A 14496-nucleotide genomic window follows, 5' to 3' on the forward strand; every position below is an offset into this window, starting at 1 on the left:
GGACAAGCAGATTACACCAAAGTTGCTGACCCCAAATAGTTTTTGAAGTTGCTTGTTGCAGTAGCAGCAAAACAAGCAGCACCCTACCATAGAAGCATCTGGCAGGTGATAATTTCAGGTCCCTCCTTCCAGGCAGCTCTTCTTAAAGTGATAGAGTATTATATAAAACATATACAAGGGTCGCATAGGTACAAAAAGCCTGCTTCCGTCCCCTGTTGGTTCATGCATACCTTCTTCCAGGCTGCACCAGACGCATGGTGTGACCTCCCCAAATTAATTTTACAAAGACAGCTCTGTCATCATCACAGTGGCGATGATGATGATGATGGTAAAGTAGTTAATGACAACACCTGGCCACATAGACTGCCAGATTCATTAGTTTTTATACACTATACATAATCAAAATCTGCACTCTCTGCCCTTAGCTAGTCCTTTTCACCATGCTATTACTGCTTCCCTTGCCATCCCCCTACCCAACCCAGTTTGCTGTGTGCTAAATCTGAGTGTTACTTTGAATACAAACAATGCATTATGACAACAACTGCACACCTTGACCAGAGATTTCAGACAGTTCACATTGTCACATTATTGTTCTATAGTGTTTTGAATTTGGGGCTTATTTGAATTTAGATCGTTTACGCTTTCTTAAACCAACTTTTAAAGTAAGTTACCTTTTGGCCGGCTGATTCCTGAATTTTATGTTTAAGATAGAGAATTTTGAATTGAATTTTTAAGTGGAATTACTTTTTGTTTTTAATTTATTTTTGTAATGGTGGAGATCAGGGCCGATGTAAGGATGTTTCGTGCACTAGGCAAAACTTTCACCTTGCGCCCTCCCGCCTCCCCGAGCTCTGCAGCAGCTCCCTGCCCCCCCTGCCCTGAGGCATCCCCCCGCAGCAGCTCCTCGACTCCCCCAACACCCCCAACCCTGGGGGGAGGGGTGTCCCCCCCTATGGCGCTACCCCCTGAGGCACTCCGCTGTGGCACAAGCTCCCTCACCCCCTTCCACCTGGGGAGCATCAGCAGCTCCCGTTATCCCCAGCTCACCTTCTGCTCGCCCACTCCCTGAGCCCTTGGCAGCTCCCCACCCTCCCTCTGCCCTGGAGGTGCCCCCTACAGTAGCTCCCCCCCAACCCTGAGGGGTCCCCCATGCAGCCTCCCTCCCATCTTTCTGGGAGCGTGCTGCAAGCTCCCACCTCCAGTTCACCTCATGCTCCCCCCGACTCCCTGCAGCCCTGTTAGCAGTTCCAACCCCCCACCCTGAGCACCCCCGCACGGGCAGACTCCCCACCCCCACCCGTCCTTGAGGCCACCTCTCCCCTTTGGCAGCGCCGTTCCCCGCCCGGGGAGCGATGCAGGGCAGCTCACCTGCCCCACTCATCTTCTGCTCCGCTCCTCTCGAGCACGCAGTTGGCGGCTTTCTACTTCTCCTGCCTCCCAGGCTTGCGGCGGCCGATCAGCTTCTTCTTGGCGTCACAAGCCTGGGAGGCAGGAGAAAGCAGAGTCGGGCACGCATGCTCAGGGAGAGGCAGAGCAGTGTAAGTGTGGCGGGGAATTCCCTGCTTGCCTCCCCCCCTTACTTGCTGCAGGCGGCTCCTCCCCAGCCCCCTGCCCCAGCTCCCTCCACCTAATGCCGACGACGGACGGGCGGCCGCAAGGAAAATGCCGCCTCTCAAAATCGCCAGCGCCTAGGCGACACCTAGCGTCACCTAATAAGCTTGCACTGTCCCTGGTGCTGGCAGATAATTTTTCTATGTGGTTTAAAACTCATTTACCATTTCCCAGGACGTGGTGTGGAATTTCATAAAGGTTTATCATCAAAATCATGCGGCATTGTCTTGCTTTTTGCAGCTGTGAAGCTACGCTTATCCTAGAAGTTAGTGAATCTCTTAGTTATTGTTAGTGGACACTAAATTTTTTGTTGAGCAAGGTAGAGAGGAACTGTAAGTCTTTACCACTACAGGCAAAGCACAAACTGAGCTCTCGTTGGCTTTCAGTTTTACAAATCCTTTACAGAGATCAATAAATTGGAGATTATCTCTAATCAGTTTTATTCTTGTTATGAGGTTCCAAAGAAGTATGTGCTGCTGCTTCTTATTGCACAATTTCCTCTGGTATTTACTTTATTCCCATGAAGTTATGCTACTTGGTCATTCTACGGTGTCCGCTCTTCAAAGACACAGTTCGATCCAATGCGTCCGTTTGTGACAGATCCTGTGTAGACAGCAGCAGCACATTTACCTTCCTAGTGGAGCAATTCTGAACAACATTTAACCATAGTTTCCTTGGTTCTAATGATTCCAGGGTGGCCAATAACTGGGTCCCTAATAAGACAGCACTTACTTCTCGCGTGCTGGTGTAGTTCCCATGATCAACAGAGACATTTGATAGTGTTCCCTTTGCATACACCCGCCATGGCCTGTTTGGAATCAGTGACAGAAATCAAGGGCTGTGTTAGATTAAATATTGATCTCAAACAGGCTGTAATAACAGCCTCTGTTCCCAAGATCTGGAGCCTTAGGCGTCCAAAAATCTGGGGTGGTGTGCGATGAAACCTCCAAGCTTATATTACCACTTGGTCTTAGCTCGGCTGCCACCTATCAAAATTTCCAGGGCGGTTTTTGGCCCCCTCTGTCTCCCCTACCTTCCCGGAAGATCCCAAAGACCAGAAGCTCTGAGTCTTACCAGCAAGGGAAAATATCCACTTCCCTTCCCCTTCCCGTCTCCCACCCAGACTTTCCTCTCTGGCGGCTAACCTGACGAGTATTGATGCAATCTCTTACATACAATACCAGAAGGCCTGTCCCCTCTCTTCCAAAAAGACCACCACCTCAAACACAAGGAAACAGAGATGGATTTTATCTATCTCTTCCCCTCCACCCAATTCCCTGGTGCTGCCGAGCTTACCCCATCCATAGATCTAAACACACAAAAATTCCCTCGCGCCCTGATTCGTCCTTACACCAGTAACTATCAGACGAGAAAAACTCAAACAAGTCTTCAACAAAGAAACACGTTGTATCATAAAAAAAAAGAAAGCAACAAGACATAAGAGATATATCATCATCTCTATGACAGATAAACAGTACATATGTAAGATATGCAGCTATTGCATAAGCAAACATATGAATAATAACAGTCTGATTTTCAAAAAGATATCCTAATTTGAAATAATCCAGCCAAAGTTATGACCACATATTGTAAATCACAGCGCCAAGAACAAGCCACACTAGAAAGCCTATATTGTCTCTTCTACCTGTACTTATCAAGTCTTAGAGAACAGAAGATTAAGCTACGATAGGAAAGAAGCTCGAGTAGCTGAGAGACAAACCAAAAAGACTCAAGAGTCCAAAAAATTCTCTCCTGACTTTGAAAAATCCAGTTTCCTGATTGGTCCTCTGGTCAGGTGTTTGGTTCCCTTTGTTAACCCTTTACAGGTAAAAGAAACATTAACCCTTAGCTATCTATTTATGACACAGGCACACTGCTTTTTTTTAAAAAAAGTAGATGGCTGCTAGTGTTTCTTTCTTTGTCAGTGAGCTAGAAACTTCTTAGAGCTTCCTGTTTCAGCATGCTACATCTACCCTGATAGTAGAGATCTCATTGTATTGTCAATTTATCTTTATTTATAAATGTATCTGGATTTACATAAGATCTATTGAAATCTTTAGGCACTGAAACAATTTAATTAAAACTAAAAAAGGAGACAGTAATATATTCTTACCTCACTGGATGTTGTGTGGCTTAATTCATTAATGTTTAAAGCAGGTTGGAAAGGATTTATTATTAAAGTGACAATAACTAATAAGAATCCTTTCATGAAACATTTACAAGTGTTATATAAGCAAACAGGCACAGACATATATTACTATGTTCATAATGCATTGCTCAACTACTACCATCTTTGGAAATGAAGCAAATTAATCTTATATACACATAGCTGTGTAATGTGTGAGTCTAATGCATGAACAGAATGATCTGCCCATACACTTCTGAAAACAGAACACTTATAGTCCAAGAGTAAAATATTTGCCCCCAAACCTCAATACGCCTATCCTGAACTTTGAGTCAAAGAGGTGAGAGATTAATATTTAAATTCCAGGGTCTATGATCAAAATCCAAAGGCCATAGAGGGGCAATAAAAAGTAAATTACAGACTGATTGGGAAAGGGTACTGATTACAGTGAAGTAAAATTGAGAGAGAAATATGGCTAGGAAAAATCAAAATGCTAGAAACACATCTGAATTTCTTCTGAGGAAAATCTCAGTCTGAAATCTACTTGGCTTGGCATGCAAGATTATAAAACTGAATCCCCTTTTTACATTTTATAAGGCATTCATTTGAAAATTATTTAGCTCTTTTTTTTTTAATGTTACATTTGGTGCACAAGAAAAGAAAGGATCCTTGTAACAGCTCTGTTTCTTTAACAGATCATCTTTTAAAAGGCTGAGTCTGCAATCCTTCCCCAGGCAAAACTCCCATTATTGTCAATGTGGTTCTCCCATGTTACTGTGGCAGGAAGGACCCCGTTTTCTTTCTTCTGATCGGACTCCTACAAAATGAGGATGTAGGAATGAGACAAGTAGAAACAGCACTTGTATCATACCTTCATAGAGGAGCAAACCCTGCTCGGTCTGTTACAGGCATGGAAAGCCCTGATGGCAGCAGCACTGCTGTGGTTCTGCTGTACTGGGGGGAAAGTGGGATGCCAGAAAGATTCTCTGTTTGCAGGGGGAATGATGGATGCCCACAGATATGAGGCTGCTCATATCCACTGATCATTCTTGCTAAGAGGAGTGTGACAGCAGCAGGGGTTACATTCACAGCAATAACAACCATGAAACAGTAGATGGGGTAAATTCCTCTTCATGACCCTTGTGACCATCCTCTGCACCAAGCCTGTGTGCTCAGGCTTCATACTGGAAATGGGATTTGGCCCGTAGAGAGTTACAGTGGCCAGAAAGCTGCTATTTTTAACATACCCCAAAGGCCACTGTCAGCCATACTGATTAATAGTGATAGTGAAACTGCGAATTTTATATAACGAGTTTTATCAAATTTAGGGAGGATTCTTGCTGTGTTACTCTTAAATTCTAACTATTGTCGCATCATACTACGAGCTTCAAAGTTAAGGATTTGATCACACTAACATTCTGAACTGTTTTTAAAAAATATACGGTGTATACTTTTAAAAATCAGGATCCTTGACATTTTAGACAACTTAAACCCATCCTATTTTTCAGTCACTTACGCGGTATCTTATTCAAAATTTCTACTTGGCCTAATATTTTTCATGCTTTGTCCCAGCCTAGATGTGATGGTTTTCAGAAAGATTTTAGAACACTCCAATTGCAGACTCAGCATACAGCATACTCTGTACTCTGATGGCAAACTTAAAGGGAAAAGGAGTATGTGGAAAATATGTATCTATTGTATACTAGGTTATTGCTTACAGACTCAGATAGGACTATAACTTTCATGGCGCAGATTCTTCTTTAGGGGCCCAGGGCTGTGAACCACTGAGTATCCATTTTTTTCTATATTATTTTGTATTATTGTGCAATTATGTAGTGTTTTGTGTTTAAACTGTACCTTTTCCCTAGTCTGAGCACAACTGTCCCTATAGTTAGTGTGACAACCCTTCTTGTATTCTAAGGGATGTTACTTACTTAGGCCTCAATCCTGCATCTGGACTCTCCTGAGCAAATGCCTCCGCATCCATGGATCTAATTGTATGATTTTGGCTTTGGTGCCTAATGCTAAGTAGGATTTGGTCAGATAAAAAGTATGTTTTCAAGCAATAATCATCCTAAGTGGAGTTAAGTCAATGGAGATAACTAGGATAAAACTGGTGTAAATGAGAAGATAATCAAGCCCAATAAATTAACACTTAGATGGCAAAATAATTCTTAATCCTAGAAACGTAGGGCTGGACAGGACCTCAAGATGTCATCTAGTTCCTTCCCCCTGTGCTGAGGCAGCATCCATCATGACTAGGCCACCCCACATTTTGGGTTTTTTAAAAAACCTTCAGTGACAGGGACTCCACAACTTCTGTTAGTAACCTATTCCATTACTTGGCTATCCTTACAGTTAAAACTCCACCCCTGCAATATCCAACCTAAATGTCATTTCCTGCAAATTAATCAAATTACTTCTTGTCCTACCCTCAGCAGTAGGACAATTAGAAAGAGATGTTAGGTGTGGTAACATCTTTTATTGGACCAACTTCTGTTGGTGAAAGAAACTAACTCTTCTTCCGGTCTGGGTTCTCTGTAGCTCGAAAGCTTCTCTCTCTAATATCTTGCGAAAAACACAGCTACAACAACACTGAAAACAGTGTAGAACAATTGATCACCATTCAGTTTATAATAACTTTTTACATAGTTGGGGACTGTTGCCATGATCAGATTAAATATCATAAATATTAGAACTTTAACTCTAACTTTCCTGTATTTTTACCCTTCAGGAAAAAAAATCTCAATAGAATGTTGTATTAACTTTTTTCAGTTAATGTGATCTATAAATGGTAAAGTCTGCATATAAAGTGAAAATCTTCTATGTTCAGAAGATGAAACAAGTTTGTTAATTAAAGTCCCACTTAAGTCTTCAAATAGGGTTTAAGGGCTACTCTACACTACGTTAGGTCAACCTAGATACGTTGCTCAGGAGTGTGAAAAATTCACTCCCCGAGAGACATAATTAAGCTGACCTATATCCCAGTGTAGACAGGTTGATGGAAGAATTTTGTGCGTTTCTAGTGTAGACATAACCTAAATTGCTAATATTTCTGAGCAAAATAGGAAGAAGGAGAGAGAAGCTCTCTCTAATATCCACTCAGCTGGCTGCCTCTGAAAAAAGAAGGAAGGCAAAACGAGTAGTGAAGGAAAAGGTACGAATGGATAAGAAGAGAAGGTAGAAGTGAAACATGAGAAATGGAAAACAGAAAGGAGAGAGGGCTTCTTGTCTCACTATTCTCCTCTCTTGGGTCCAAAATTCATCTGTAACCTGAGCCCTGCTACCCAGGGCTGAAGCCAATGGGCTCAGACTTTGGTGCCGGGTAGTGGAGATTGGGCTTCAGTCCCGGGCCCCAGGAAGTCTAACGCCAGCCCTGACAATTCCATTAAAACGGGGTTGTGACCCACAGTTTGAGAACCGCTGCTCTAGAGGTCAATTATTTTCTTCCAACTGCATCCAGAGCCAGACTGGTCCTCTGCCCCTCCCACACCTGCCGTATCCTTCACCCAAGAGGCTGCACTCAGAAAGTTGCATTCTTTATTCTGTCTGACACTATCATCAGGAGATATAGCTCCAAGCTAAAGAATTCCAGTAGTCTTTTAAAATGTTTTCTCGAAATACGTTAGGGGCATTCAGCAAAATAGGTAACTATGTTTGTTATGTACTGCTAAGGTTGCAATTAGTTCCTGATGTTTCTTACAAAATATATTGCATCTGGGAATCTTATTACCTATATGAGAATGCAGTAAAAGTATCAAAGAGTGAAGAGACAATTAGTCATCATGATTCATTCCCATTTTAGTACTATAATCTTCATGATGTCATCTTACTATTTCTTAAAATACTGCAGCAACATTGCCACATAATCTTGTTTAATGACCCATCCTTCTGTATGTCGGCCTCTGTATGAAAATGACTTCCTTTTTCCTGCTTTATTTGATATTATTGCAGCTTAATGTTTCCTTTTCTGTTTATGCTCACCTGGGTGAAACTGAGAGCTGCTTCTCTTCACTAACTGTTTTCTCCAAGACTGCACTTGGTTTTGTGACTCCTGGCAATCACAGGATAAACTTTTTGTTTACATCACTTTTCTCCTCCTGCTTAAATAACTGGAGTTTTTAAATAATACGGCAATAATCTATATATTATTCTAAATGAGCTCATATCAGAATATAGAATGACCTTACGTTACCCTTCATAGTTTACTCTTTCCAGTAGGTGAGGTTTTGTAGTTTATATTATCCATATTATAAAAGCAATGTGTTGCAGCTGCAACAGCAGAAGTCAGTACAAACACTGCTGGTGCACAAGGACACTAAAATTTGTTTATAATGTGTAGTGTGGTACAAATCTAAAACAATATGGTGTTGATATCCTGTTTATTCTTACTGTTCTTTTAAGAAGGAGGCATCATGTCCCTGTACCCGCTATGGCAGTAGTCCCCAAACTTTTCCTCTCACACTCCACCTTACCAGTGATAGAATATGTCCATGCCACCCCAGATCAGGAATGGCATCACAGCTGGGAGCAGAGGCCAGGAGTCAAGAGCAGGAGACAGGGCTGAGAGCAGGGGCTTAGCCATGTCCAGAAACAGATCTGTGGCCGGAGGTGGATCCAGGGCCAGAGCTCTGGCTGAGGACTGGGGCTGGGACCAGAGCGGAGCTGGGGGCAGAGTGCCACCCAGCCCCATTGTGGGGACTGACCTGGGCCCCACTGCTGTCCCCTGGAGATTCCTCCATGGCCCCCAAAGGGGAGGTAATCCCCATAATTTGGGGACCATTGAGCTATGGACTGGCTACAGAGCTTGCTTACACATACCAAATGTGTTCATCACAAGATCCTTTAATTCTCTGCCAGGTATGCCTGAGGTTAATTTAAATAGGGTATTTTACACAAAGTGCCACCCAGTGGCCAAACAGAATAATACAGTTTAGCATTCCATTACATCTCCACCTTTAAGTTCTACATTCCTCCCATTTACAATATTTACACTATCACATTGACTTTGAAGTTCAGTACATATCAGTCTGTTAAGCATCTCTGAATCATACTATTTTTTTAATTACACAATCCAAACATGTAATATCTTGGTCATCTGGCTGGCCATTAGTTGCAACAACTGGCTGTGGCTGGTTTGAAATCCTTGTGTCATAATATATGGAGATATACCTAACTCAAAGAACTGGAAGGGACCCCAAAAGGTCACTGAGTCCAGCCCCCTGCCTTTACTAGCAGGACCAAGTACTGATTTTTCCCCAGATCCCTAAGTGGCTCCACCAAGGATTGAACTCACAACCCTGGGGTTAGCAGGCCAATGCTCTGAGCTATCCCTCCCCCATCATCATCATCTTCTTGTTCTACACTTGCCTTCTGTAGAGTTTCCTCTGTTGTTTCTCTGAGGAACAAACTGTAGATGTTGATGGTTTCTGTTGTATTCTCCACGGTTGATCTTGATAACATATGATCTGGGCAGTGAATTATTTTTTTTATGACAGTTGAGTGTGAGGCTAGGCTCTATGACAGTGTGTCTGCTATTACTGGATTTTTCCCAGGCATATATGTAGCAATTGGGCTAAATTGAATTAACCTTACCAACAGACCTTGGCATCTCTAATTAGGCAGTGATCACAGACCCAATGCATGGACACTGCCCAAGGTGGAGTGTGACCAACCAGGCACAGCCAAGTCATCTTTAGCCGCAGGCCATGAGGAGCAGATCCTTAAAAGGGGAAGGGGCCATGTGCTCAGGAGTGCACTCACAAGATTGTACCTCCCGTGGAGGCCCTTTGCCTGGACTGCCTGGTTAGTGGTCAGCCGCGTTGCATTCCATCGTGCCTTGGGAAGACTCATCTTCATCACACTGTCCATTGCTGAACTGTAGGACACTTACCTTGAAGAATTCTGACATGGAAAGTGCTATGCCTGTCCTGGGAGTGTGATTATGCAAGTGTGAGTGTGACCTCCCCCCTTCTTTTGAGCTTAGCTATCAGTATAACAAAAGTGCTGCTTTCTGCCAAACTCTGGTGGGTTATTGATCCTCCCCAAGTTTACTAGCTGGCTCAATTTTGAGTAACACAGGCAAGCCTTATGTCATCACAATTGATAGATCCAAGAAACATTGGCTTTTGATAGACCATAGTATGACCATAGTATGAGTCAACTCCCTACTGCTTTGGTGCAACAAACAGCTGCAAAATGTCCATATTTCATGCATTTATTACACTGAGCACTTCTGGCTGGACATGCATCATGTCTTGATGTTTTCCACATCTTGTGCCTGTAAAATTTGGTCCCTTTTAGCCTGGGAGTTCTCTCTCCTTGCCTCTGGGGTCTTATGGTAATGGCTTTTAGCACATATGCTGCATCTGTTTATAGCTTCTAAACTAGTGTCTTGTTTTTCAAGTTTGGCAAGCTGACTTCAGTTTTTGTTGTTCCACCAGTTCAGACTCCTTTGCTATTTGAATAGTTGTGGCTACGGTAGTTCGTATGAAAGGTTTTACCTGTTAACCCAATAACCAGCCTCTCTCTGATATTTTCATATTTTGCAGTTCCAAAATCAGTTTTCAGCCAATGCATGCCAAGCTCTTATAAACATTCAACATTTTCCCCTGGTTCTTGAATTCTCTGATGAAAACATGCTCTTTCATAAACATCATTTCTCTATGGTATCAAGTATGCATCCAAAATACCCAAAACCCTTTCATAGTCACCTTTGTGACTGTTCTCAATAAAGTGAAAGGGTTTGGACTAGAAGACCTCCTGAGGTTCCTTCCAGCCCTGATATTCTATGAAATATATGCTCTGATTGCTTTCCCACAGCATACTTTAAAGATGATACCTGTACATCTCTAGTTTCTTTGTGGAGTTTGCTGGCAATTTAAAACCTTGCAAAATACTGCTTCCAGTCAGCCCACGGTGAAGGTTTTTCAAGGGTAAAGTTCTCTGCGCATTGAGGAGTGACAGGTTGACAAGATCCTGCAACTTTTGTTTCTTTGCCTTTTGTCTCTGTTCTTAGTTTACTCCTACCAGGTCATGATCCTATTCTAGATATGGCCTTGCTACAGAATTTGCTTGTACACACCGCATGTGTTCAACATAAGAACCTTTAGAGCTCTGCCAGGTATGGCTGAGGTTCCTTTAAATCAGGCATTTTACACACAGCACCACTTAGTGGCTGAATACTGGGATACAGTTTATCATCCCATCGCAGGTAGGACATCACCACTCACTCTTGCATCCGAACCTTATATATTCACCTTCAGGTTGCTTTTAATTTCTTTTAAATAGTTCCCTAAAGCCATTTGACTAGCGACTGGGGCAGAGACGGGGGGTTGCGAGAGAGCGCATCTGATTTCTTTATGGAGCCCTGGTGCTAGGAAATGCTCTGGAAACGGCCTTCCCTTTCACACCAGGGAATATGTTTAAATGAATGACGACTGGTGCTGGGGTTGCCTGTGGATTCAGTGGTGGGATGCAGTTGGGACTTTCTGCCTCCCAAATCTTGGTCCCTACAGAAGCCAATACGAGGTGGCTAGTGAGGAAGAAGGGAACGTGCCCGGCTGCGGGCTCTGCTGCGGTGGGTCCCTCCTGGGGGCCCAGGGCCGGGCCAAACTGCTCTGAAGTAAGGGAGAGAGAGTTATGGGCTCCCCCGCTGCCCTGGGCTGAGCCAGCGGGTGGATCGAGTGAAATCGAACCTCTCCCTGGCTCCGCACACGCAGCCCAGTGGGAGACGCTTAGCATTGCCCCATCTCCCCGCATCAGTCACAGCCGCGGGTGGCCCCGTCCCGCTGGTCCCAGGGCCGAAGAACAGCCCCAGGGTGCAAAGACACCGGTGAGGGTGAGCAACCCCCGGTCTGCACACGAACCGCCCAGGGCGGGCTCGGCCTGGTCAGCGCGGGCAGCCCGCTCTGTACACGCGCTTCAGTCGGGGCAGTAGCAACCCGGGCACCTCACAGCAGCGCAGCGCGAGCGGCAGCCGGAGAGCGACACCACGCGGCAGCCCTGGTTCGGCTCCCGCAAGCTGCTGCTCTTCGCCTCCCCAGGCCCAGGCACGGCCTACATTTAGCGCCCTCTCGTTGGTAGCGTCTAGATGGCTCCTGCATCCCCCCCCTCCCCGTCTCAATGGTAGGGCCCGCCGAGGTGGGGGCAGAGAACTGAGCATGTCTGGCCAGGCTCCGGCAGCTCCGTCGCCCAGCGCCGGCTGAGCCTAGCGAGCGAACGCGCGCGCCTGCCCGCCCCAGGCAGCGCGGGACCCGGCCAGCAGCCGGCGCAGCGCTCCCCGGCCGCCAAGTAAGTTTGGGTGGGTGCTCGCCCCTCCCCACCCCCGTGTCGGGGCCCGGCAGCTCCTCGCGCCCCGCGGGGGCTGTGTCACCGGGCAGGCGCCGAGCTACGGGCAGGGCAGACAGTACCCGCGCCTGCCTGCGCCCTCCGCCGGAGTGGGGCGCTCAGCTCCAGGTGCCCTTGACATGCCGCCGCTGCTGCTGCTGCTGCTGAGCGGGTCAGTCTGTCCGGGGGATGCGCGGCACGGGCGAGAGACAGGCGCTGGACAGAGGCAAGGGTGCCCGGGGGACTGAGTGCCGGAGGAGGGTGCTGGGCGCCAGGCAGCGCTGCGGAGAGTGGGTGCTCGGAGCAGTGCCCCCCTCTGCGCTTGGCAGCATTAATACGCTTCTCTAAACCGCGGCGTTTGGGGGGCTTGATTACTTCGCATTAGAGCTGCTGGAGATTGACCGCAACTACCGATACACTGCAGAGCCGACACACACAGCCCAGCCCTCCGCGCATCCCGGTACTGCGGGGGGTAGGTGCCGCTCCGAGAGGTGGCTGGCTGCAGTCCTCAGTGCAATGCACGTGTGTGCGCGCGAGTGAGTGAGTGAGTGAGTGAATCCAGGTGGAACACGTCCTTTTGTGAGCGTGTGGCTTGGAACTACAGTCGGTATGGCACGTGTAACTTTAAAGTTGGGTGTCTGGTTGCTACATTTGCTCAGAATCTGAGAACAGGGAGTAGCATCTATTACGCTTAGGAAGCCCTGGGGAGATTATATAGCAGAAGCTGCATGTCTCTATCATCATGTCATGGATTTCCTTCTCTCTCCTGGAGAAATCCATGGGATTGTTGTCTGTAGGAAAACAGGCAGTTTGTCCCCGCGGTTTCCACAAGTTAATTTCCACCCGATGACTTCTTGTAGATTAGCCCATTTCCCTTTGGAGGAAATTGGCATGCTCTAGCTGTCAGTACGACTTTTGCATCCTCATTTGTTTGCTATCTTAAGAGGTTCCCTGGTCTTTTCAGATTCCTTAATGAGAGGCTGCTTACTGATCTGATCAGACACTCTGCCTCTCTTTTTCTGCTGGCATGTTCCAGTGGAGATGCACTTTTGCGCTGTACTCATTTATTCTCAGTAGAGCAGCCTCCTGAAATATGCATATCTGGTGAGATGATTACACCAGTGGTGCTATTGTTCTGTAGTCATCATTATTAAAGGGGGAGTTTAACTATATTAATGCACAAAAGCTTTAACAGAAGTAAACTGCAACCAAAATAGTCAAAAGAAGCAAATACAAAAACTAAGTTGTTTTTGTAATTAAAAATTCAAATTACATTATAAAAAAGTTATGCAGTAAAAACATAGTTATCAAGATTTTACAGGAGTTTCTGATAAAATGAAATTGTTACAAACAAAAATGGGAAATAAAATTTTACTGGATTAAAATTTATTTTCTGCATTAAAACATTACATTAATTCTTCATTGTTTATTAATATGAAATAAATATAGAGTTTATATAGTTTAGTACTGATTAAGTGCGTACTTCATTAAATGTCTGTCAATGGGGAATATCTTAAGTACTAAACTAAAATACGTATTTATCACAAAGAATAGCTGGTGATATTTAATGTAATAAGCATGATGAGATCTATTTAAAATATGCATATAAAATCATTTTAAGTGATGTTTGTTACTCATGTACGTCAGAAAATTTTGGATGAAGCTAACGTTATTAATCTATATAGTAACCAGTTCACCTTCTTTAATTTATAATCTGCAAATAATCCCCTCCCCATATGAAAGGAGAAGTAGGTCCTGAAATCCTTCTCATTTTAGGCAACATATGGCCTATATATTAGATATCCATTTTACAAAGTGATTTAATAATGGAAAAAAATAATACTTTGCAATAGTTCTGTTGAATTGCAGGGAAATTGTTCTTGTTTATGAAAATATTTCTGTTAGGCTCCTGACTTGTGAAGCCTTGTAACGCCAATTTATTTGTGAATAGTTTCTAGTATTTTTCCATTTGATAGGGTATGTCTACACTATGGGATTATTCCAATTTTACATAAACTGGTTTTGTAAAACAGATTGTATAAAGTCGAGTGCATGCGGCCACACTGAGCACATTAATTAGGTGATGTGCATCCAAGTACCGAGCCTAGCGTTGATTTCTGAAGCGTTGCACTGTGGGTAGCTATCCCATAGTTCCCACAGTCTCCCCTGCTCATTGGAATTCTGGGTTGAGATCCCAATGCATGATGGTGCAAAAACAGTGTCGCAGGTGATGCTGGGTAAATGTCGTCACTCAATCCTTCCTCTGTGAAAGCAACAGCAGGCAATCATTTTGTGCCCCTTTTCCCCTGGATTGCCCTGGCAGATGCCATAGCATGGCAACCATGGAGCCTGTTTTGCCTTTTGTCACCGTCACCATATGTGTACTGGATGCTGCTGACAGAGGTGGTACTGAATGCTGCTATGTAGCACTG

At 44.7% G+C, this 14496-nt stretch overlaps 1 protein-coding gene across 1 annotated transcript in view; it reads left to right on the forward strand.

Moving 5' to 3' along the window:
- The first annotated feature begins 12019 nt into the window (after window positions 1–12019).
- OXR1 (oxidation resistance 1) overlaps window positions 12020–14496 on the forward strand; it is a 542358-nt gene continuing 539881 nt past the window's right edge. Inside the window, exon 1 of the mRNA XM_075063185.1 lies at window positions 12020–12038. The gene's annotated coding sequence lies outside the window, so the exon portion shown is untranslated. The remainder of the gene's footprint in view (window positions 12039–14496) is intronic.

Source organism: Chelonoidis abingdonii, chromosome 2 (genome assembly GCF_003597395.2).
Source record: "Chelonoidis abingdonii isolate Lonesome George chromosome 2, CheloAbing_2.0, whole genome shotgun sequence".
In the NCBI taxonomy this organism is placed as follows: Eukaryota; Metazoa; Chordata; order Testudines; family Testudinidae; genus Chelonoidis; species Chelonoidis abingdonii.